The sequence below is a fragment of the Bufo bufo genome, chromosome 7 (assembly GCF_905171765.1).
Source record: "Bufo bufo chromosome 7, aBufBuf1.1, whole genome shotgun sequence".
Classification (NCBI taxonomy): domain Eukaryota; kingdom Metazoa; phylum Chordata; class Amphibia; order Anura; family Bufonidae; genus Bufo; species Bufo bufo.
The window spans coordinates 149,865,113-149,892,485 of record NC_053395.1 but is presented as its reverse complement, the minus strand read 5'-3'; the positions used below and the strand labels follow the sequence as shown (position 1 = coordinate 149,892,485).

Here is a 27,373-nt window from a genome sequence, read left to right as displayed (position 1 = left end):
CAACTTTATTTACAGATATGGAGATTCTCATCAAATCAGAAGCCATTCTTTATAGATTACTGCACAAATACCATTATGTTTATGTGTAATGCATACTGCAAGGAAAAATCAATCATCATCGATTGAACAGAGCAGTGGTGGTAAGTCACATTATTCAGTAGATTACGTCCAGCAGCTGTTACAACCTATTGCCACAAAACAACAGGCAACAAGCAATCACTGTGTGGTTCTATCACCTACTCTGATGCTTAGTCTGCTCAGATCGCGTTCTAGAACATTTGCCCCCCATTAAAATAGTACCTCTCTTGTGTCTGTCCCACATAGAGATCCTGAAAAAAGTCCAGCGCATGCGCCCTGCTCTGCCCACTATGGACAGCAGTGCGGTGACTGGAGCTTGCGTAAAATCTCCAAGCCAGAGGACGAAGTAGGAGAGGAGGGTGGGCCAGAGGACTGCAAGGGGAGCGGTTGTCTGGGCACATAGCTCAGGGGCCTGGGCACTTGTGGCCGTAACTCCGCCCCTGGGCACTTGTGGCCGTAACTCCGCCCCTGGGCACTTGTGGCCGTAATTCCGCCCCTGGGCACTTGTGGCCGTAACTCCGCCCCTGGGCACTTGTGGCCGTAATTCCGCCCCTGGGCACTTGTGGCCGTAACTCCGCCCCTGGGCACTTGTGGCCGTAACTCCGCCCCTGGGCACTGGTGACAGTTTATTTGCATAACTTTATTAGAGATGAGCGAATTTCACGCTTTGCTTTGTGGTAAAAGCAGAATTGCGTCATGGATTCTGTTACCACGGACCATAACACAATTCTATGACGGAATGACTTTAGAGGAATTCCGTTATTCATTCCGTCAAAATAGAAGTCTTTGTCCTGCATAACGGATCCGTCCTGACTCCCCCGCATAACGGAAACGGGACGGATCCGTTTTGCAGCCCATAGACTTCTATTATCACGGAATGAATAACAGAATGCCTCTAAAGGCATTCCGTCATAGAATTGCGTTATGGTCCGTGGTAACAGAATCCATAACGCATTTCTGCTTTTACCATCAAACGAAGCATGAACGAATTTCAAAATATGAAATTCGCTCCTCTCTAAACTTTATAAAGTACTTTTTTCAGGATCTCTACGTGGGACAGACACAAGAGAGGTACTATTTTAATGGGGGGCAAACGTTCTGTAACGCGGTCTGAACAGTCTAAAACGCTCAGAGTAGGTGACAGACTCCCTATAAGGGTTCATTCAGTTTTGCGGAACAGGTGCGGACCCATTCATTTCAATCGGGCCGCAAAACGCTGTCTGCATGTGTGGTTCCGTTCCGCGGCCCTGCAATTGCGAACTGTCATAGTGTCGGCCATCTGCGGTCTGCAAAATGCGGAATGCACACAGGCTAGTATCCATGTTTTACTCACTGCAAAAAACTATGGCCTTCTGAATGAGCCCTAAGGCCAGGTTTCCACATTCTTGTTTTCTGATTCCGTTTTTGATGCCAAAACCAGGTATGGATCATAAAGGAAGGGTAAGTAGAAGCCTCCTGGTTTTGGCTCCAAAATCTGCATCAGAAAACTTGAATGCGGTAACCTAGCCCAAGGGTATGTTCACACAACAGCTAATTCTGCCAGAAAAAAAAAATAGTGAATTCTGTAGCAGGAATCTATGGCACTTAGGGCCAGTTCACACTGAGCTTTTGTTGCTCAAAATCTGATCCACAAAATGCCTCAAACCAGCCTGCCATTCATTTCAATGGGAAGCAGCACTTGCTTTTTTTTTTTTTTTTTACACGTGGAAAAAAGAAGCAGCATGCCCTATAGGGGCAGAATCAGTGCTGAATCTCCCAATGAAATTAATAGGAAACGCCATGTTTTTCGGCGCAGATCTGCTTCAAAAATCTTGAAAATGCTGTGGTGTCACATACCCTTAACACAAAGCACCCCTTATGATCTTCTGTTCCTATACAGGAGCGATCCGTACCATTGAAATGAATGGGACAGCTTGGGTGTAATTACACCTGCTCACAGCTGCAGATTCAACGACTAGAAGGTAAACAGTGAAGGGAGGCAGCGCAGGCATGGCGCGCGCGCCTTCTCTTCAAACAGCTGATCGGCGGGGGTGCCGGGTGTCGGACCCCAGCCGATCTGATACTGATGACCTATCCTGAGGATAGGTCATCAATAAATATAACTTAGACAACCCCTTTAATTGAATGCTGTGGCAAGGGTGACAGTATTTTGTACTGCACTGTGGTATTTGGTTCTGCGGGGGCGGTATTTTGTCTTGAGTTATGGTATTGGCCCCGCCTACATCTGTTGTCCCTATCTACTTGCATTGACCCACCTTCTGTCGAATTTGGACCCACCTACAACATGGGGCCACTTTTAGTTTTTTTCCAGGGCCACTTTAAGTTTCCAGTCTGTCTCTGGCTATGCTTTAAAGCTAGCCTGTCATGTGGAATATGCCTCCATATATACAGGGAGCTGAAAAAGATTCAGTATAACTTCTAGTACATTATTATAATTGTGTACTTTCCCTTTCCCTGTATGAGTTTACAGAGTTTCCATGCAAGACTAACAAATGTGACAGATATGGAGCCGCCATCAAAATTACTGAACACATTGTATCACAGCCTGATATAAAAATAACGTGCTAGTGAGCAAACAACAGCTTAGCAGTCTGCGACAAAGAAACGGAAATGACAATACATAATCAGGATGGTATTTCATAGGATATTACAAAACTAATCCATTCACTCACTAAGCAGCTAAATAAAAGAGGGCACTACGGAAAGCACTCTGAGTGAGATGCATGATTTGTCTGGGCATACTACACCTAAAGGGCGCAGAAAGGCAGACATAAGACAGAACACGGAAAACATTGGGAACTTGTGATTTGGCAGAGCTCCTGTAATGCAGAGAGATAGTTCGTTATTCCTCAGTCAGATTAAAGGGGTATTCCCATCTTGGACATTGGGAGCATATCACTAGGAAATGCCCCCGATGTCTGATAGGTGGGAGTCCCACTTCTGAGACCCACACCTATCGTAGAACGGAGCATGCAAAGAGCAGTAGGCCGCACCGTGTGTGCGCGTCCGCCCTCCATTCATCTCCACGGGACTGCCCCATAGAAGTGAATGGAGTGGTGGTCACGCTTGCGTGGTGCGCATTCCATTGATTTCATTGGGACTTCCGAAAATAGCAGATTGCGCCGGTCGGCTATTTTTGGCAGTCTCAAGAAAATGAATAGAGGGTGGCTGCACATGCGCGGTGCACCCTCCGGCACTTTGCGGGCTCTGTTCTAAGTATAGGTGCGGGTCCCAGAGTTGGAACCCGCCGCACCTATCAGACATTGGGGGAACTTTCTAGCGATATGATCACAGTGTACAAGATGGGAATAACCCTTTAGGGCTACTTTCACATCAGCGCTTATAGGAGCAGAAGAATGAAAATAACGGAAGTGCCGGATTCAGCACATAACTGACACTAATGGAACCTAACAGATCCATTGACCATAATGAGATACGTTCAGTTTCCGTTCAGGAGATATTTTTTTGTTACCAGAAATAAAAGTCCTGCATGGAGGACTTTTCTCTCCGCTATTTTTGATAATTTATATGATGGAAGCCCCGAACGGAGCCTTTGACGCAGATGTGCAAAATTCCAAGTTTAGTGTCTCCATGTCATCTGTGACTCATTGACGTATAAATCAGCCCTGATTGCGTATCGGCTACGTTTTTATGCATTCATTAACCAAGCAAGGAATGCTGGGAGACGTTGGCTCTGAAGGCTGCTGGCCTACATTATACCTCCATTTTCTGTTGTAAGAACACGCCATTTAAGAAACAGAAGTGTGAGCCACCAGAAGACCAGTGGATAATGTGGAAATCTGCAGCATGTCAATTGAATTATTGATTCTTAAAAAAGTTTCTTAAAGTCTTACTGACCATTTAAGCTCATTTTCAGCAGGCGCACAGCTTATTTAGCAATGTTCTCAATTCAAGTCACTTAGAGACTTGTAAATTCCGTTTTTTTTCTGCAAAGCATCCATGTAATTGATTTAAAATGATACAACAAGCACATATTACCATATGAATCTGGGAAGGGTGAGCTTCTATGAGGGCCTTTATTGAATAGCAGTGCAATCAATGTCTATCTCTATACTTTTTATGAGCCCACATATTTCATTTGCTGCTTAGGCGAACCTCAAGTGGCTTGGGCTCACCATTCAGTGACCACACAGGACTGTAACACGGGGATGTGTAATGCACTGTAGACTTCTTCAGCAGATATGGAATGAAGCAGAGTTTCTTCTAGACATAGATTAATGATGTGCAAGATTCTATTCCTGGGAAGAAAATGAGCTTCCTAGAGTGTGTGATGAACTAGCGAGAGAGGGGGATTTGGATAGCTGGATTGTTAAACACGAGCGCTTTAATAAAGACCACCCTTCTTTTCAGTGGATATGAGATTATGACTACTGCAGAATAAGAAGAAGACTACAAGATAAGCAACGGAAGAACACATTACACGGATGGATAGTGTTTATGTAACAATGTCAATATCCGTGGAAAATGTCCTCTGATGCGATAAACTACATCGTTCAATTAATTGATGTCTACTCTTAAAGGGAATCTGTCAACAAGGAAAACGTCTCAAAAAACTGTAACGGTTGGGTAAATCCTCTACATAATTTCGGCAATCCGCTGCTAGCTATAGAGATTATTAAGACGGAGTCTTAAATGCTAGTCTCAATAAATGTGTTCCTAAATTTCATAAAACGTGGCAACATTGGATCCTCTTTCAGGGCTCTCCAAATTACAGATCTTTATTGACCTCATAGGCCTGGAGTTCTCCCATCCCTCTCAAAAAAGGATTTTAGTTTTTTTCTCTCTCCTCTCTTTTTTCTTCCCTTTCCTTGGCACCTTCTTGTCTTCTCTTCTTTTCTCCTTCTTTCTTGCACTGGCATATCTACTTTACACCTGGCTTCACCGAGTGAGGCTTTTTTGCTCGTCTACCAGAAATAGCCAGACAATGGCCACTTTGACATGTGTGTCATGTTTTTCCAGTTCTACATTTGTGTTATTACTTGTTTTTCGCTTGTGAGACATTACTGTTTAACCTGTTATTTCTAATATTGAAATTCACAAAAAAAGAAAGCCTGGAAAGCATCTTGTGCTGTATGCGAATACATACTGAGGACTCCTAAGCCCTGTGATATAATGAAGAGGACTTGTAAGTGCTTCACTTCGACCTTTGCCTTCTCACTGAGGAGGAATAAAGGGTAGTACAAAGATAAAGCTGACATGTTCTGAAGCTGTGTGTTTTGAGTGGTCCAGCCTTCACAGCCGTTCAGGGGGTGATTTTGGTGATTACATTCAACAAACAATCCTTACAGAACAATCTTCTCTGGGGCATCACAGCCGATCATCATCCAGTCTCCATTTATGTCCAATCTTGAAGATAACATCCAGGCACCCAAACCTGGAGCAGGAATTAGTATAAAAGTACACTTTTGCACTGCTTGCAGCGTTTTGGTGTCCGTCTGCCGAAATTGAGCCAAACGGATCTGTCCTGGCACACAATGTAAGTCAATGGGGACGGATCCGTTTTCACTGACACAATCTGGCACAATAGAAAACGGATCCGTCCTCCATTGACTTTCAATGGTGTTCAAGACAGATCCGTTTTGGCCATGTTAAACATAACAATTCCACATACGTAAGTGACCGCAATTAAAACTTAACATTTAATCAGTAGCTCATTAAAATAAATAGGCCCAGATATGAAAGTTAATGAAAAAGAAATACAAACAGATGTCGCACCAAAATGCACAGGATGCGACCACTAAGGCTGGGTTCACACGGGCGTTGCGGGAAAATGTGCGGGTGCGTTGCGGGAACACCCGCGATTTTTCCGCGCGAGTGCAAAACATTGTAATGCGTTTTGCACTCGCGTGAGAAAAATCGCGCATGTTTGGTACCCAAACCCGAACTTCTTCACAGAAGTTCGGGTTTGGGATCGGTGTTCTGTAGATTGTATTATTTCCCCTTATAACATAGTTATAAGGGAAAATAATAGCATTCTAATTACAGAATGCATAGTATAATAGGGCTGGAGGGGTTAAAAAAAAAATAATAATAATTTAACTCACCTTAGTCCACTTGATCGCGTAGCCCGGCATCTCCTTCTGTCTCCTTTGCTGAACAGGACCTGTGGTGACGTCACTCCGGTCATCACATGATCCATCACCATGGTAAAAGATCATGTGATGGATCATGTGATGACCGGAGTGACGTCACCAAAGGTCCTTTACCTGTAATTAATGCTCACCACAGGTCCTGTTCAGCAAAGGAGACAGAAGGAGATGCCGGGCATCGCGATCAAGTGGACTAAGGTGAGTTAAATTATTTTTTTATTTTTTTTAACCCCTCCAGCTCTAGTTTACTATGCATTCTGTATTCAGAATGCTATTATTTTCCCTTATAACCATGTTATAAGAGAAAATAATAATGATCGGGTCTCCATCCCGATCGTCTCCTAGCAACCGTGCGTGAAAATCGCACCGCATCCGCACTTGCTTGCGGATGCTTGCGATTTTCACGCAACCCCATTCACTTCTATGGGGCCTGCGTTGCGTGAAAAACGCAGAATATAGAGCATGCTGCGATTTTCACACAACGCACAAGTGATGCGTGAAAATCACCGCTCATCTGAACAGCCCCATTGAAATGAATGGGTCGGGATTCAGTGCGGGTGCAATACATTCACCTACCGCATTGCACCCGCGCGGAAATCTTGCCCGTGTGAACGCAGCCTAACTGTTTCACGATAATTGTATGGTCTACAGATAGCAGAGAGTACAGAGGGATGGATGTTGGAGAGAATAAGATACTGGGTCTCTGTCCCTATATATCCCTGTGTCTCACAGTATCCCTTATTGTCCCTCAAACAGGCAACAGTGACTGCCCAGTTTCGTCAAGTAATAAGGAAACAGAAAGGGAAAAGGGAGAGAGTATTGTCAATTCAACACAATTGTCCCATAGTCAAATCAATACAATTGTCCCTTGTCCTGATGCGTTTCATTGGTCAACACCAAATCCTCAGGGGACCAGTCTACAGGGTACTCTTATAATGCTGAAGGAACATATTTAAATTGTTTACAAAGCAAAAGCAAAGCAAAACCTTATCCACTTAGCTGTCTAATAGTAGCCCCTCATGGTTCAGTGGTCTACATTCATCTGATGCCCTGCGTGTGGCAGCACAAGGTACGGTATCCTGCAGTGGCAGCAACTGTATGAGCGTCTCAGGAGACCGCATTTAAAACCCCGCTGGATCGCTCAAAATCCGCCATCTCCTGTCACATGATCGGTCACAAGGCCGACCACGTGACCAGTCAGGATGACCTAAACCACCACGTGATCGGAAGAGACTGGCCTGGGAGTACCTCCTTCATATGTGGAGCCGCTCCCCACGTCGTGTCAGAGCTACGCGGAGAGAGGGGTGGGGATGTGGGAGGCGGCTGGCCCTAAATCGCCTCCCACAACCCGCTTGTATGATAAAGTTATAATATGCCGAGCACAACATTGCAGTACCTATGCGCTCAAGGCAAGAAAAGGTTTTGCTGGCAGGTACTAGTTACAATCAACGATGGCAATATAAACTCAATAGCTTAGGATAACAAAAAAGTTACCATGAGGAGGCTCAGTGGTAACTAGTAAAAATAATCATGTTTCCACAGGAGAAAGCATCCCATAGAAACATGCCCACTTGCAAACATATGACACAGAAAGAAAGAGAGACACCATGGGTAGGGATTGAGAATACTGAAAAAAGTAGAAACCAAAAAGAGCCATAATGAGGTGATGAGTACATGTCTATAGGGAGAAAGGGAGTAGAGGGAGTAAGGGGAATAGAGGGAATAAAATCCAGGAGGTGTCCAGCATGTACCTAAGAGTATTTGTAAAAATGTACAGAGATATGACCTACAAATGGTAGATCTGCTTAACCGCTCAAGGGGCCAATAGACCCCTATAGAGATGCGTATGGTGGTATACTGGGCAAATAACAATGGGAGAATGGTACACTAGCGAGGTTGTATAGTGTTAGTGTGTTAAAAATAACAACCAAAAAGTAATTGTTCATTTAATCCCCTTGGGTGAACCGTTTTGAGTTCATAGATCCACCTCCCGGCTCCAAGGCCGGACTCTTCCGATCACGTGGCGGTTTAGGTCATCTGACTGGTCACGTGGTCGGCCTTGTGACCTATCATGTGACAGGAGAGGGCGGGATTTTAAGCGATCCAGCAGGGTTTTAAATGCGACCTCATGAGACGCTCATACTTTGTGCTGCCACACGCAGGACATCAGATGAATGTAGACCACAGCTGAACCATGAGGGGCTACTATTGGACAGCTAAGTAGATAAGGTTTTGCTTTGTAAACAATTCGAAGATTGTTGCAAATATGTTCCTTCAGCATTATAAGAGTACCCTGTAGACTGGTCCCCTGAGGATTTGGCGTTGACCAATGAAACGCGTCAGGACAAGGGACAATTGTATTGATTTGATTATGGGACAATTGTGTTGAATTGACAATACTCTCTCCCTTTTCCCTTTCTGTTTCCTTATTACTTGACGAAACTGGGCAGTCACTGTTGCCTGTTTGAGGGACAATAAGGGATACTGTGAGACACAGGGATATATAGGGACAGAGACCCAGTATCTTATTCTCTCCAACATCCATCCCTCTGTACTCTCTGCTATCTGTAGACCATACAATTATCGTGAAACAGTTAGTGGTCGCATCCTGTGCATTTTGGTGCGACATCTGTTTGTATTTCTTTTTCATTAACTTTCATATCTGGGTCTATTTATTTTAATGAGCTACTGATTAAATGTTAAGTTTTAATTGCGGTCACTTACATATGTGGAATTGACATTTTGAATATAGTTACCGCAGGTATATCAGGCTTTGACAATAGCAACTTGGTTGTGTGTTTTCCTTATGTTAAAGATAATAATACAAACGGATCCGTTCATGACGGATGCATGCGGTTGTATTATCTGAACGGATGCGTTTGTGCAGATCCATGACGGATCCGCACCAAACGTGAGTGTGAAAGTAGCCGTAGATGTTCCCTACATCTAAGATGGATCCCTTGACAACAAGCTGATCACAAAGTACCCCCCTCTATAGGCTCATGACTCCAGGGTACTCACAGGCTAAATTCAATCTATCTCTGCCTACCTAACCGGAATGACTAGCCCCCTTCAGCGTACCTCCTCCTCAGTAGGAGCGACACTGAAAGATGCTGGTCAACTGCGGTGATGGAGACTGAGGGACGCTCAATCTGCGCTCATCAGCTCTCACTTTCTAGCTGTGCGCATTTTAGTATCAGGTAGGAAAACTTTCAAGAAGGATATACAGCTTTTCCACCAGCCTCATCAGGTCTAAGGGATGGATGCACTATTGTATGCAGCACGAATTGTGAAGTCTGGTGACATATCCTCATTAGGCATTACATGCCTACAATTGTACAACTGAAATCAATGGGTTGTCTACGTGATACAGGAAAGGCCCTCCAGAGGGACACTTTGTAACCACTTTGTTCCCCTTCTGGCCAAGAGAGGGGGATTCTGAACAGACGACCTCCCCCCATGCCATTAACTCAGAATTCGCTAACAGTATATAGAAATTGTTTTTCTAACCAACCCCTTTAACTTACAAGTCAAACCGTAGAATAAAGCTAAAGTTAATTGCTGAGGGATCCAACATTTGGACGCTCATGGTCAGCTGACATTGGGTGAGTTTCTTCAAGAAAGAGGGATGTCCTAGGAGGAAGACCCATTTTAATGTGCATTTCTCTATGTTATTTTCACATCTGACAAAGTAATACACCTATCTGCTACCCGATGAATGCTCTTTTGGCACGGTTACTTCATTTCCTCTTCTCCCTCTTTTTACCTATTCTTCATTCCCCCCCATCGCTTCTCTCAATTTTTCTTTTCTTGGCTTCCTTGCTTCTTGATCAGGTTTGCAGCAGATGTAACCCTTTACCCGCCAGGTCACTTTTCCAAGTAAGAAGTCCTCTTGACCATCTCCAGAATTTATGCCCATTACTTTACGTTATGAGGCAAATTGCTCTTCTTCTGGTGTGTACTTGGATTTTTGGTAAAAGCATTAAAAAGCTCTGTCACCAGGATCACCCCTATTAAACCAAGCACATAGCCTGGTAGGGGTGATCCTGCAGGATACCTTCCTCCTCACTGTCGGCACCACGGTTGTTAATAAAATCGTACTTTTATTCCTTTGCTCGCAGGCGATTTCGAGCACCAGGAGGCTGGCTTTTTCAGTACGGGCACCGCTATGTGACACTTACCGACGTCTAAACACGGGGGGTCCCCTTGATGAACAGCGCTAGTGTACAACTTTGACTTGGTCTAGCGCGGTCAATCAAGGGGAGGGGGGTGTTTAGACGTCGGTAAGTATCACACAGCGGTGCCCATACTAAAAAAGCCCGCCTCCTAGTGCTCGAAATTGCCTGCCAGCAAAGGAATAAAAGTACGATTTTATCAACAACCGTGGTGCCGACAGTGAGGAGGAAGGCATCATTTTAAACTGCAGGATCACCCCCACAGGCTCTGTGCTTGGTTTAATAGGGGTGATCTGGTGACGGCTTTAAGTACAGTATACTATACACATTCAAATCCTGTATACGCTGATTCAGACATCCAGTTATTGTGGTCTGAAAGCAGAGGACAATTATGCCCAATCACCAGCCATGGTTTACAGAGCTGGATGTGCAGACTTTCTCTTCTATGGACTGCACTATAGGGATGCCGTTTTCTTGTGTAGGCCTCATCAATAGATTTCATGCCATGTTTACCGTTTGGAGGCTAACCATGATGTCCCCAGGCACAAGCTTTCAGCAGTTAAAGAGGACCTTTCACTAGTTTAAAAACTAAAAACGAACTATATCAGTGGGCAGAGCGGCGCCCAGGGGTCCCCCTGCACGTACTAGTATGTCTGGGCGCCGCTCCGTTCGCCCGGTATAGGCTCCGGTGTCTGCGCTCCCTCTGTTGTACGGGGCGGAGTTTTTGTATTAGGGTTGTCCCTTGCTGCAGCGCTGGCCAATCATAGCGCACAGCTCATAGCCTAACCCGACATCCGGTGCAGATCTTAAAGTGTACCGAAACCTTCAAATGCACATTATTAAAATCAATTTTAAATGTGAAGAAAATGATTTTTGTAATATATACACTATTCTTTTTCTTTAGATAGGCACTTGAAGGGGATGTGGTATGCAGGCTATTAGCAGAGCGAGCGCAGGAGCTCCATAGCACATTGCTGCTAAGGCATTCACCAGGGAGCCGGCCAGACACATGTACAGTACCCCAGGCTTGAAAAGAGCAGTGGTGGTCCAGCCTGTACAGCAGTCAGTGCGGCCGCAGCGGAATCCATACTACAGTACGTGTAGCAAAGTGCGATAGGCACGTGAACTTCATGTGCCTAATTCACTAAGAAGTAAAAAAAATAAAAATATGTAAGTATATAAAAAAAAAAATGCCATCACATTTTTTATGGATTTCAATAAAGTGCATATGAAGGTTTAGGTACACTTTAAATCTGCAACATGTATATTGCAGATATCTACTGCGGATTTCAACTTTGCAATGAAGGTGAAATCTGGGGCAATCCAGCAGCATATCTATGATAATTTTTGCACCATTTGGTGTGAATTTTTCTGCTGCAGAATATTGGACAATCTGATCAGCCAGCATGACCTGCTACTAGTCTGCAAAAGTAGTAAAACATAAAGAAATACATATTTCTATTGTTGTAATCATACTGACCCATAGAATAAAAGTGCCATGCTGGTTTTCTGCAATTTTGATATTGATGGTCTATCCTCAGTATAGGTCATCAATATCAGATAGGCGAGGGACCGACTCCTGGCACCCCTGAAGATCACCTGTTCCAGTAGGCCATGGCGGTCTGTGAGTGCCACTGCCTCCTCAAAGCTTACAAAGCACGGCGCCTTCCATTGGATAGCAGCTGTGCTCAGTACTGAACGAATGGGACTGAGCTGCATCTTGGCCATGTGACCAGTGAACACAATGTCGCTGTCCTAGGAAGTGGACTAAGTGCTCACTGGAGCATCGTGGACTCTTCAAACTGCTGATATGATAATTGATGACCTATTTTTTTTCCCTATGCACAGTATAGTCTTATGGCATTTACCACTGAGACCAGCGACTGGCTACAGCAGTCACATATGGTACATCGCTGCATCTTCATTGCAGCCAAATATATGACCCAATGGTTACAATGACAGGGAGCATAGGAGCGGCAGAGCTGGGAAGGAGGGGCTTGGATATATATTAATTTAATATTTAATAGCTTTATATATATCAATAGCTTCCTGCCTTAAAATATATAACTCAGACAATCCCTTCAAAAAATGAGACCCATTTCAGACCATTATATATATATATATATATATATGGCCTACAACCAAATAAAAAAAAAGATTTTGGGTAGAGATTAATGATCGCCGCTCATGAAAAAGAAAACTTGTGAATATGTTAAAACCTCCACTCATTCAGAAAAGTTGCAAGATTTAGTATAGTAGAAATAGTATAAAAAAAAAAAACACAACTACCTCTGGGGGGAACACACACACTCACTATTGAGCTAATCTCCACTTTCAATTAATAAAAAATTTGAAAAATGTGCATACTTGAGGTAAAAGTATTTCTATTTTGGATATGTTTTTGTACTACAAAAAAAATTAAATAACAAAAATTATGAATGCAGCCGTCATCCAGCATAAATAACACTGTTTGTACTCAATCTCAGAAACTGTAATTAGTGCACTTCCAGTATGCCTAAAGGGAAACACAGGAGTCCTCCCACCTGACGCCCCTACGTGTGCACAACACCGCCAGTCACTTGTGTCCAGCACCGACAAGGACTCTTAGCTTCCTCGGGGCCTTCCAGCTAATCCTCAGCACAAGCCGTCTATTAGCTGTCTGTTAACCTACATGCCGCCTTGGGACTTGGAGAAAGAGGATAGCTTTTCATCACATTACATAACGATGCATGGCACGGCAGAGTGTGCAATTTATTACCGTCTTGTTTACTTGACAATACCGCTAAGTTTGAACAACACCCATAAATTATGTATAGGCCATTTATAAGTCATAATTAGTTGCTGCTCAGGTTTCATCGTGCCAGGAGCGTTGTAATCTAACTCTTCCACGGCTGGAGACGGATACTGTAGTCACATCAAGCTGATTTCTATTTGTGTAGCACATAAAAATAAATTACAGAGCAGCCGCTCTACAGCCGCCAAAGACTGAATCACATCAAAGGTCTCAAATAAAAAATAAGAAAGTAATAATCAAGCAAATTTATAAAAATGGTGAGAAAAAAAGGTGCAAATGTTATCAGACCTGAGCCATGGGCACCCCACAAGGAGCCACATGCGGAGTGGAGATGACACTTATTGGACAGAGGTGAGAGGGTCCATGGAGTCCTGCCCCTACCTCTGCTATATTACCAAGGAGGAGCTGGAGGTCTGTAGCCTAAGGCCTCTTTCACATGGGCGTTGCGGGAAAATGTGCGGGTGCGTTGCGGGAACACCCGCGATTTTTCCGCGCGAGTGCAAAACATTGTAATGCGTTTTGCACTCGCGTGAGAAAAATCGCGCATGTTTGGTACCCAAACCCGAACTTCTTCACAGAAGTTCGGGCTTGGGATCGGTGTTGTGTAGATGTTATTATTTTCCCTTATAACATGGTTATAAGGGAAAATAATAGCATTCTGAATACAGAATGCATAGTAGGTGATCAATTGAGAGTAAAAAAAATACTAAAATTAACTCACCTTCTCCTCTTGTTCGCATAGTTCCCGGTCTCTTCTTTAATGATGAGCTGTGGGCTAAAGGACCTTTGGTGACGTCAGATCACATGCTCCAATCACATGGTCCATCACCGTGGTGATGGACCATGTGATTGGAGCATGTGATCTGACGTCACCACAGGTCCTAGCCGGTAGTTCATCTTTTAAGAAGTAAAGAAGAGACCGGGAACTACGCGAACAAGAGGAGAAGGTGAGTTAATTTTTTTATTTTTTTTAACCCTCAATTGATCACCTACTAAGCATTCTATATTCAGAATGCTATTATTTTCCCTTATAACCATGTTATAAGGGAAAATAATACAGTGAATAGACTGTCACCTAGCAACCATGCGTGAAAATCGCACCGCATCCGCACTTGCTTGCGGATGCTTGCGATTTTCACGCAACCCCTATGGGGCCTGCGTTGCGTGAAAAACGCAGAATATAGAGCATGCTGCGATTTTCACGCAACGCACAAGTGATGCGTGAAAATCACTGCTCATGTGAACGGCCCCATAGAAATGAATGGGTCGGTATTCAGTGCGGGTGCAATGCGTTCAACTCACGCATCGCATCCGCGCGGAATACTCGCCCGTGTGAAAGGGGCCTAAGGCCCCCTTGCACACGAACGTGTGCGCCCCATGGTCATGGTGCGGCCCGCAAAATGCAGGCCGCAATGCACGAGCACAGTCCGTGGGGCAGCCGCAGCGGATCGCGGACCCATTTACTTGACATGTTCTATCTTTTTGCGGAACGGAAGTACGGGAGGAAACCCCACGGAAGCACTCCATAGGGTTCCGTTCCATGCTTCCATTCCGTACCATTCTGCATCTCCAGATTTGCGGACCCATTCAAGTGAATGGGTCCGCATCCGTGATGCGGAATGCCCATGGAACGGCACCCGTGTATTGCGGATCCGCAAATGCGGTCCGCAATGCGGCAACGGGAAGCACACGTTCGTGTGCAGGAGGCCTAATACAGTAGCAGCAAAGTCAATGAGATTTTAAGAAATCTCATCCACACGTTGTACAAAATTTTCTGCAACGGAATCAACATATAACTTGACACGAGCTGCAGAGGGTGGAATCTACAGCAAACCCACACAATTTATTGCAGATTTTGCTGCTACAGAATTCCACTGTGGGCAATCTGAAGAGTATACATCCATTAGGACGAATCTGAAGTTTTACAGTCAATGGTCAGATGTTCAGATATTGCTAGCATCTAAAGCTGGCCACACACATCAGATGTAGGTTCGCCAAACCTGTCAATTTCAGCATGGGAGGTCAACCGTGTAATGTGGAAGGGGATCTCCTGACTGTCTTGGATTTAAGGGTACTTTCACACTAGCGTCCTTTGATCTGGCAAGCAGTGTACAAACAGAAAGGTTGTTTTTTTTTTACGGATCCGTTAGGTTAGACGGATCCGGTGAAATACCGAATCAGTTTCATCCAGAATAACGAATCCGGTATTGAAATTTTTCAAAAATCAAAAGCCCTGCGCATGCGCAGACCGGAAAACCGGTACCGGATCCGGCATTAATACATCTCTATGGAAATGAATGCCGGATTTGGCAAGTGCGGTATTGTTCCGAGATTTTGTCCGGAGAAAATACTGCAGCATGCTGCTGTATTTTGTTCGGTCAAATACCGTACAGTGACTGAACTGAAGACATCCTGATGCATCCTGAACGGAATGCTCTCCATTCAGAATGCATTAGGACAAAACTGATGCGTTTTTTTCCAGTATTGAGACCCTTTACCGGATTTCAATACCGGAAAAGAATAACGCTAGTGTGAAAGTACCCTTAATTGTATGAATCTCTTGGTCTCGGACAGATAGCTCACTGCCAGAGAAGTCTGACACATGCTTGCTCGACCTAGCCGAATAGGCAAGTGTATGAGGGGAACGGAAGTGATAGCTGTCAATTGCCCGAGCGCTCAGCCGACAGCCATCTTATGTGTATGGCCGGCATCAGAGCTCAGGTGTCAATAATGTAATGGGTTGGCATGTTTTATAGGCTGCAATACACACTGGGAAACAGTGTCTTCACGCCTTGCAAGTTTCAGGAGTAACATTACAGAACAAGTACTCCTCTATGTACTGCTGTAACCTATACGCCGTGTTGTTTGCTTTGTACAATGTCCATGACTGATGTGGAGGTCAAGTTTCAGAAAGTTTAATGATAGCTCACGAAACTTAAGCCTGGACTTTTCAATCAAGAAAAAATTAAAGTTTGTTGGGTAGAGATAAGCCTCATTCACACGTCAGTGTTCCACGTACGCGTGCTGTTCGTGTTCTCGACATCGCAATTCATTCTGGGTGTATTCACACATCAGTTTTTTACTACGGTCTGTGGGTCCGTGTTTTTAGCATGCTCTATTTTATCCTTGTTCACTGATCCATCACGCCCATTATAGTCTATGGGTCAGTAAAAACCACGGATGCAAAACGGATGCCATCCGTGTTTCACAGATCATTAGGAAGAGATGCTTTGACAATTATTTTTCAGCTGTGCAGTGTCAATGAAATACGGATGACACACGGACAGCAAAAAACGGACACACAGACCAAACACGGATCCTTCACGGAGGCATCACTGACCACCTTTTCAATGATTTGAGCACAGACGTCAATGAGGCTTAATTCAGTATACACTTGTGAAAAGTGGGTGCGGCTAGTTGGGTTAATTAGGAGTACGCTATATTTATCAAATGTGATTTGTTAAAAATTCATAAAAAAAGATGCAATCTTACACTAGTCCTGGGGGGAAGAAGGATGTAAAAAACTGGAGTAACATCTTGGGACAAAAGTTATTTTTTAAGATGTACCAAATTTACCAAACAACGTGCCCTCACAAATCATGGCAATGCAGAGTCAAGAGAAAATGGGGGAAGTTTATCAAAACTGGCATTCCCATTCCCCCTGTGCGCTGAAGTAAGATGCGCCTAATTTAGTAGCGGTTGCCTGTTAACAAATTAGTTGCATCTCTGGCACTCTCTGCGCCAGCAACTAGCGTAGAAATCGGCTGGCGCAGACCGGAGCTATGACTTACACTAGTTTTGGGTGTAAGTTATAGTAAATCCGTCGGGAAGCCCCTCCCCTCTGCTAAGCCCCACCCCTTATCTTATCAGGAAACTGTTGAGGATATGTGAAGTCAGTGGGGGACATTTATTGTGCTATTTACACCACTAATGTAGCGTAAAAAGTCGCAAATTATGGCTCACGCCGTAATTGCGCCATAACTGTCGACTTTATTACGCCATAATAGCTTTGTAAATGTCCCCCACTGACTTCAAATATTCCTCTCATGCTAAATTCCCTGCACGGAGTTATATTCTGCACGTTGCAAACATAAGCTTTCAGTTTCTTCGATTAGCGCCATGTACTGGCACGAAGCTTCCCAGTGCTATAAAATTAAACATGCCGCGAGGACAAAGCTGATTTCAGTCTGACTTAAACAAATCAATGTGTGCTCGGCCACCTGCAGCCAAAGAGGCGAAAGCTACATATGGGGAGCGAGGCTGGAAGCGGCCAATACAGAATAATCCACACCACAGTATGCACACCATTATTTTATCAATCCGTAAAGCACTGCTCTCCAGTGTACGTGTAGTCACCCTTACTCACCCCATCTGCAGCTCTGGTCTCTTCCATTTCTATGGGTGGGCAGCAGCTCTTCACATGTGACCATCAAGAACCTGCATCTCACAGGAGTGCATTGTAGTCAGCTCTTGTTAACCACTTCTCCTGCATAGAAAATAGTCCCTCGCACACAGCTCCAGCAATTCCATTAATAATTGCCACTATGGGTAACCCCCCCCCCCCCCCCCCCCGAATAATTTCCTTCTTCACTATCTAGAAAGGGGGGACCCATAGTGGCAAATATCTTATTATCTAGAAAGAGACATAGCTGTATAGTTCTATGGATGGATGGATGGATGAATGAATGAATGAACGAACGACCAGTGTCTGGGACGCTTCACTATGAGATCACTACAGCACTGGGAGGTGAAGGGAGCAGGGGAGCTGCTGAGCATGTCGGTCCATCACTGAATCCAGGAGAAGGTGGACCAGATTTCAGTCATAAAAACACATAAAAACTAACAATAGTTTTATTGCATAATATTTCACTTGAAACGCTCTATTGATTGCATACATACCGTAGGAGTCACCTAACCATTACATGCTGCCATACATAGGACTTCTCTCATTTCCCTTTGTTAAGGGCAGATCATCGTTCTGTACATGGATTAATTTTATTTTTCTGTGATTTTTTATGTCTAACATTTTCACAGTTTTAATGTGTTTCGATGTATGTGGTTGTAGTGGGTAATGACTGCATGCCCAGAGGGGCGGATTCAATCAAATACATATGTTTTGTATGATGTACTTGTATGTTCTTTCAGACTTATGTGCTGATGAAGGTCATGTTGACCGAAACGTACATTCACCCTATTCTTGTGATTCAGTACTGAACTGCACCATATTATAGTTCTATTTCATATGGCATTTGATGTAAAATGCAGCAAGAGCCATGGTATTTCCTTACATACTACAGCTATTTGAAACTAGCGTCAGTGTGCCCGTGCATGGTGCGATCCCGCTAAGGGACCCGCATTTGGTTGCTAGATGACAGGCTGAACGTGTACTTGTTATTTGTTCAATTGGCATCTCGCCCAGACCACATGGTATATGACCACCCTACCTATGAAAGAGTTACCACTTTTTCATCCAAGAATAATGGGTATGGGTGTGTTTATATTAATCATTTTTGGGGCACAAATTGACGCAAACCCCCCCCCACCCTTCCCCCACAAAAACGACAATTGTAAGGCCTCTTTCACACAGGCGAGATTTGCGCGCGGGTGCAATGCGTGAGGTGAACACTAAATCCCGACCCATTCATTTCTATGGGGCTGTGCACATGAGCGGTGATTTTCACGCATCACTTGTGCATTGTGTGAAAATCGCAGCATGCTCTACTTTGTGTGTTTTTCACGCAACGCAGGCCCCATAGAAGTGAATGGGGCTGCGTGATGGTGATGGATCATGTGACGGACCATGTGATGAGCACAGTGACGTCACCACGGGTCCTTTTCCTCAAACAAGTGGATGAGGTGAGTACAATTTTTTATTTTATTTTTTAACCCCTCCATCCCTATTTTACTAAGCATTCTGTATTAAGAATACTATTATTTTCCCTTATAACCCTGTTATAAGGAAAAATAATAAAATCTACACAACACCTAACCCAAATCCGAACGTCTGTGAAAAAGTCTGGGTTCGGGTTTGGGTACCAAACAAAACGCTTTGCACTCGCGCAGAAAAATCACGCATTTTCCGGCAACGCACCCGCATCCTTTCCCGCACGTCACCCGCAACGCCCGTGTGAACCAAGCCTAAATACACCCAAAATTGGGTAAAAAGTGTGGTACCAGGGGTATGACTTTACACTGAATCTGAAGGAATCTGCACATAACTTCACATGTGGTTTGGATCTTAAATCCGCAGCATGTCAAATCAAGATACAGATTTGCGCCAGATTGCAGCAAAGCTGCAGCCAAATGCACAGCAAAATTCACACATGCAGTGCAAAAAAACTCTGTATGAATAGGCCCTAAGACAGACAATGACTATCTGTGAGTGCCTCTTCACCTCTGCTCTCTTGCCTGCTGCGAACTTCTGCCAGCTGCAAGCACACACTCGACCAAGTCCCTGACCCCGCAGATATTCCCAGGTAAAGCAGGATTATCTAATCTTCATAAAAAGTAACCTGACCATAGTCATGTTAATGTAGTCATCTGATAACAATGATATCCTTTATATAGCACCAACATATTCCGCAGCGCTTCAAACAAAACCACACAATCCATGGCAACAAACAAGTCAACATATAAAACAAGAAGAATGATGGCCCTGCTCGCAAGAGCTTACATTCTATGAGGAGTTAGGGGTGATACAGAAGGTAACAAGTGCTTGTTTTTTACAATGGTCCGGCCATCTTAACACAATAGGGGATTAGATATAAGGCTGCATGAGACAGTCACCAGCCGATAGCTGTAGCGTACACCGTATGGGGTGTGGTGGATACTGATGGATGATGGATCAGGTTCTGAAGAATGAGGTTGGGGGGGTTGAGAAGAGTTAGATTAGGGGATGTGATAGGTCCCCCTAAAGAGGTGCATTTATAGGGAGCGCATAAAACTGCGGATATTGTGAATTAACCTAATTGCTTAAGGTAGGGTGTTTCAGAGAATTGGTGCAGCCTGGGAGAAGACTTGAAGATGGGAGTTTTGGGTTATGGTGGATGTACATGCACCAACCGACCCGGAAATTATGGGGATAATTCCTGATAATTGCCTGCTCGTGGAGGTAAACAGCAGTCACCTCCACTGTATGTAGAAATAATCACTCGGCACTCTGGAAGACGGTGGTGCTCGTATCCTGGGTTGAAGGCCCAAACATCCAAGTACATAAAGTGGATTTACACTCAGTTTTTGATGCAAAACATTCTTCACTTTATTGCCTTAAACAAAATAAAAGCAGATTTGATATAATGTACTGCATGAAAGATCATTTCGCACGATGAACGAGCGTTTTGCTTGGTGATCGGCAGAACATTTACATGGGCGGATTATGAGGAACGAGAGTTCATAGTAATGTTCATTCCTGATAATTGCCCATTCGTCTTAAGTCATTTGCAAAGTGTAGAGCACGGTTAGGATGGCAGGCAGAGATTAGTGAGGAGATATAAGGGGGTGCAGCACCATTATGTTCACATTATAGCAAACAAGAAGGAAGTTGTGGTCTTAACAGCCATTCAATTACTTTATGGAGATTAGATGAAGCCGGAAGAGGAACAGCAATGTGAACAGTACTATAGGAAGTCTTAAGCTGGCCATATACATTATACTTTTGTCGGACAACAGCGGGTTCAGTCGACACAATAATGTACAAACCGGATTCCAAAAAAGTTGGGACACTAAACAAATTGTGAATAAAAACTGAATGCAATGATATGGAGATGGCAAATGTCTATATTTTATTTGTAATAGAACGTAGATGACAGATCAAACGTTTAATCCGAGTAAATGTATCATTTTAAAGGAAAAATACGTTGATTCCAATTTTCACGGTGTCAACAAATCCCCAAAAAGTTGGGACAAGTAGCAATAAGAGGCTGGAAAAAGTAAATTTGAGCATAACGAAGAGCTGGAAGACCAATTAACACTAATTAGGTCAATTGGCAACATGATTGGGTATAAAAAGAGCTTCTCAGAGTGGCAGTGTCTCTCAGAAGCCAAGATGGGTAGAGGATCACCAATTCCCACAATGTTGCGCAGAAAGATAGTGGAGCAATATCAGAAAGGTGTTACCCAGCGAAAAATTGCAAAGACTTTGCATCTATCATCATCAACTGTGCATAACATCATCCGAAGATTCAGAGAATCTGGAACAATCTCTGTGCGTAAGGGTCAAGGCCGTAAAACCATACTGGATGCCCGTGATCTCCGGGCCCTAAACGACACTGCATCACAAACAGGAATGCTACTGTAAAGGAAATCACAGAATGGGCTCAGGAATACTTCCAGAAACCATTGTCAGTGAACACAATCCACCGTGCCATCCGCCGTTGCCAGCTGAAACTCTACAGTGCAAAGAAGAAGCCATTTCTAAGCAAGATCCACAAGCTCAGGCGTTTTCACTGCGCCAGGGATCATTTAAAATGTAGTGTGACAAAATGGAAGACTGTTCTGTGGTCAGACGAGTCACGATTCGAAGTTCTTTTTGGAAATCTGGGACGCCATGTCATCCGGACCAAAGAGGACAAGGACAACCCAAGTTGTTATCAACGCTCAGTTCAGAAGCCTGCAGCTCTGATGGTATGGGGTTGCATGAGTGCGTGTGGCATGGGCAGCTTGCATGTCTGGAAAGGCACCATCAATGCAGAAAAATATATTCAGGTTCTAGAACAACATATGCTCCCATCCAGACGTCATCTCTTTCAGGGAAGACCCTGCATTTTTCAACAAGATAATGCCAGACCACATTCTGCAGCAATCACAACATCATGGCTGCGTAGGAGAAGGATCCGGGTACTGAAATGGCCAGTCTGCAGTCCAGATCTTTCACCTATAGAGAACATTTGGCACATCATAAAGAGGAAGGTGCAATAAAGAAGGCCCAAGACGATTGAACAGTTAGAGGCCTGTATTAGACAAGAATGGGAGAGCATTCCTATTTCTAAACTTGAGAAACTGGTCTCCTCGGTCCCCAGACGTCTGTTGAGTGTTGTAAGAAGAAGGGGAGATGCCACACAGTGGTGAAAATGGCCTTGTCCCAACTTTTTGGGGATTTGTTGACACCATGAAATTCTGATTCAACATATTTTTCCCTTAAAATGGTACATTTTCTCAGTTTAAACTTTTGTTCCGTGATTTATGTTCTATTCTGAATAAAATATTAGAAGTTGGCACCTCCACATCATTGCATTCAGTTTTTATTCACGATTTGTATAGTGTCCCAACTTTTTTGGAATCCGGTTTGTATGTGGGGAGCTTCCAACTCTTCCCCGACAGATGATGTCGGGGAGACAATGAACAGGCGAAATGCCGATTCTTTTGTTCTCCAGCAGCTTTCTCTGTTCTCCCCATAGCATACACAGACGTGTATATGTATGGGGAAGACGGGGGAGAGATAGCCATCGGCCGAATGGCCTACAGCTATTGAATGTGTATGTGCAGTTCAAGACACAAGACAGTAAAGCTGCTTCTGGCATACCACCACAATCTAGATAGGTGCAGAGTACAGATGACTCTGCTGTATTACATGACCACGGTGCATGCAGAAAATCCACAGTGCAATGCAGTACCAGCAGCTAGGTAAAAATCTCACCAACTTGCTGCTGAAAGCTGCCACACAGAGATTAACCTGTGGTTTGGATTCTGAAATCAGCATCATGGCAACTGTTTGTGCGGATTTTCACTGCAGATTTCAACCTTTTCAAAGAGGTATCTCCCAGGGAAATAGAACCATCTCGCTAGGGCCACCTCTTGGAAGTGGCTCCCTATGAGTCAAAGTCCGACTTATCAACAAGCCTTGGGACATGACAAGGGAAAACAGCCAAGCCAAGGTGGTGCTCGTGAGATGGTTCTCTTTCCCTGGGAGATACCTCTTTGCATATTATTGTCCCATGGAGCATTGCTACACAGTCTCCATACACAGCTGGTATGTCTAAGTTGCAACATTTGCGATGCAAAGTGTGAAATCTGGGGCAAGCCCAAAACAAAAGTAACACATACAGATTTTTGATGCGGAAATGCAACAAAATCCGAACTGAAAATCTTCCTAATCTACATTGCAGTGTGCATGTACCTTTAATACTAGCTTTCATGTGACCTTCCTGTCCTGAGCCACCTTTACATGCTGACAGTAATGATATCTTCTGAACCATCAGTGATCTTATGACAGGTTCTGCTGACATTTGCATTGTGTAAATACAGCACAGGGAGGTTTACAGCGTTTATCTCTCTCCTGTCCTCATTTGCTTTCCATTTGCACATCTTGCACTCTACAGATTTAGTTCAAGGGGGTGTCCAGAAAAGTAAAAAAAAAAGTTACATAGAAACATAGAATGTGTCGGCAGATAAGAACCATTTGGCCCATCTAGTCTGCCCTATATACTGAATACTATGAATAGCCCCCGGCCCTATCTTATATGAAGGATGGCCGTATGCCTATCCCATGCATGCTTACACTCCTCCACTGTATTTGCAGCTACCACTTCTGCAGGAAGGCTATTCCATGCATCCACTACTCTCTCAGTAAAGTAATACTTCCTGATATTACTTTTAAACCTTTGACCCTCTAATTTAAAACTATGTCCTCTTGTAGCAGTTTTTTCTTTTAAATATTCTCTCCTCTTTTACCTTGTTGATTCCCTTTATGTCTTTAAAAGTTTCTATCATATCCCCTTTGTCTTGTCTTTCTTCCAAGCTATACATGTCAAGGTCCTTTAACCTTTCCTGGTAAGTTTTATCCTGCAATCCATGTACTAGTTTAGTAGCTCTTCTCTGAACTCTCCCCAAAGTATCAATATCCTTCTGGAGATATGGTCTCCAGTACTGCGCACAATACTCCAAATGAGGTCTCACTAGTGCTCTGTAGAGCGGCATGAGCACCTCCCTCTTTCTACTGGTAATGCCTCTCCCTATACACCCAAGCATTCTGCTAGCATCTCCTGCTGCTCTATGACATTGTCTACCTACCTTGTTGGTCTCCAATCCATTCTGAGAACAGGTGTCTATTGTAAAGAGAGGTAGACACACATGCATAGTTACTCCCCATTACAGGCTATATGAGAAATAAGTCAGCAAACTCAGTGCAGGGCCAGACTGGCATATACCCTATACCCATACGCCCAGGGGGCCACCCAAGACCTCCTCTTGGCCACCAGCCGGGTACATAAAGATCTGATGCTCCCAGCATTAATTCATGTAGGAGCATCAGGCACTTATACACCTGGCTGTCAGCCGCAGGTTTCCTCCTGAATTCAACGGTATTGCCGTCCTCAGGTCAATGATACAGTTTCATACTGTGGTGCAGGTGGCAGTGTTTGTGTTACAGGGGCGGTATTTTGTCCTGCACTCCAGTATTGATGGCCCCGCCTACTTCTGTTGACCCCGCCTACTTCTGTTGGCCCCGCCTACTAGTCTTGCCCCACCTTCAGGACCTACTTATAACATGGGGCCACTTTAAGTTCCCAGTCCGTTCCTGGCTCAGTGGACTCAGCAACACTAATGGTGGGACGTGGACTGGGCGCCCTCATTCTGAGGATCGGTTGTTCGGCCCCCGCACACATGTGACGTCTATAGTGTATACAATCAATATGCCATAAACATTTGTGTTGGGAGAAAACCCCTTTAGGCAGAGTTCACCCCACTGCTATTGATTTCCATTAGATGAGCAGAACAATGACATTAACGGAAGTGCAGTATGCGGCACATGACTGATCCAAACAGAGCCTTTCGGTTTCCGTTCGGAAGTCCACTTTTCAGTGTAGAAACAAGTTCTGCATGCAGGACATTTCTCTCAAAATCAGCGACGAAAGCCCATACTGAGCCTCTGACCCAGATGTGAACATGCCCATATGCTGATTAACATTGTATTTAGCTTCACAATAAACAGAAGCTGATGATGTCATTCCTGAAATATATTTATTGACAATTTTAACTTTATTATCCAATCAAATGGAGACGTGCACAGTCTGATGACATCACTTTGTGCTGTGAGCCTGTAGGCAGACAACCTGTGCCTGGATTTACAGGACCAGCCATTTCTTCTTGTGCATTCCTTTACAACCCCCACAAGACATGATCTCATTAAACCAGTTAATTAAATCTGACTTTCCTCTAAGAGTCTTTAGGTCACCACTGTACGTCTTCTGGATAAGCTACTTTTAAAGTATACCAACAGGAGTAATACAATAATGACCGGACCCAAGGTGGCCAAGCATCTATGTCTGCTCTGTACAGTCCACGTCATAGCAGAAACGTCCACCAGAGATGTGAACATCTAATGAAGACACAGGGCCCTCGTTACAAAGACGTATCTCCATAGCTGAGCTGAGTAGATTCATTTCCTCCTCAGTAATGAGACTCTTAGCTGTTAATGAGGTTTACTCGAAAAACCTTCTGCTCGATACATCTAATCATTTATCTATCTGCTGGTATTACCCGAAACCATAAGCATGCCCCCAATACAAGGGTTATGCCTACAATGATCAAAGTGATCAAATGGCACAGAATTAAAGGGGTTGTCTAGGACTAAAAAATATGGCTGCCTTCATCCAAAAACAGCACCATACCTGACCACACATTGTGTACAATGGAGCTGATTTGCAATACAAGACACGACCCACGGACAGGTGCGGTACTGTTTTTAGAAGAAAGCAGCTAAGTTTATCTAGCCCTGGACAACCCCTTTCAGATCGGGCATTTCTGGTAGGGGAAATCACAGACCAGAATCAGAGGAGCTCTACGTGATATTTCAGGAGATGATTTGTAGATATAACGTTTAATAATATAGAAATACTTTTCCAATACTCTCTTTATCTCCTTCCAGGTACATAAAGTCTACTTCTTTACGCAAAAATGTGGAACGCACACAGCCTGTATCTGTGTTTTGCGGATGTGCAATGTGTGGCCTGCAAAAACGGATATGGTCATGTGAATGAGCCTTTAGTGTGTGCATTTTTGCCGTCTGGATTGTATCCGGATTGCAAGCATTTTTCACGCTCGTGAAGGAAAAATGAAAAATAACAATCTACATCTCCCAGCAAACATCAGTGGAAAATACATTTTATCCGGATGTCTTCCGTTTCTCACACAAGTCCCATTCACTTCTACGGAGCCAGAACGGTGTGAAAAAACGCAGAATAGACCATGCTGCGATTTTTCCAGAATGCGGCAATGATGTGCACAGAGCCATTGAAATGAATGGGTCAGGATTCAGTCCGGATGCTATGAGTTATCCTCAAGGACTCTCCCGACCAGTCTGTTAAGAATCCCAGTTCTATGGAGCATGGAGAAGTTGTGGAAAATTTCTTGCAACAAAATCTGCAGCATGTGAAAAAGCTCTAACTAGAAATAGCAAAGTATTATTAATGGGAATTGCTTCTAAAGAACAAGATCTGCTAGTTAAAGGCTAAATTTCCTTATTTTTATCTTTTTTTTATTTGGGGATTTATCACCATGGAATGCTGATAAATAATACAGATATGTCATCTAGCGTTCTGACAACTTCCTACCAGCTAATCATACACTTTCACCTACTTTCTTATCAGTAACCATTACCAAATGTTTAGAAGCATGTCCAGGATTTAAACATCAGCTAGGGCCCCCCCCCCTCCCCCATGATTTACTGCCACCGCATGGCGCCCATGGCAGTCTATGGGCTCTATGTCGGAATGTCTCTGAGTTCATATAGGGGCACAGAGTCATTTGCAGTTTGAATTTGTAGGAATCCAATAAAAATAAAGGGGCCAAGTTCAATCAGACGCCATGTAACCCAGCTAGTCTTTACTAGTAGCACTTCTTCCAGGGCAGATTATTGCTGCAGTGACGTGCCTCCATAGTCTGAAGCCCCCAGTACAGCCTCTGTGCTCACGGCTCTGCTGAAATAGGAGATAAAAGGAAGGTACACACTTCAGAGGGCAAAACAAAGGGGGAAATCTGAAGGAAGGGAAACTGCAACAAGACATGCTGCAGATCTCAAAATTCTCCCAATTGGTCTCCCAAAAGATGGTGATCCCAACTATCCAACCCCCAACACAGGGATTATCTAGGACTATACATAGTGGTTTAGCAATTAAAGGGGTTCTCCAGGAATTAAAGGGGTTGTCCGGGTTCAGAGCTGAACCCGGACATACCTCCATTTTCACCCAGGCAGCCCCCCTGACTTGAGCATCGGAGCAGTT

At 44.0% G+C, this 27,373-nt stretch overlaps 1 protein-coding gene across 1 annotated transcript in view; it reads right to left on the bottom strand.

Moving 5' to 3' along the window:
* Positions 1–27,373, bottom strand: part of PLCL1 (phospholipase C like 1 (inactive)) — a 296,787-nt gene that overhangs the window by 220,378 nt on the left and 49,036 nt on the right. The gene's annotated exons all lie outside the window — the stretch shown is intronic.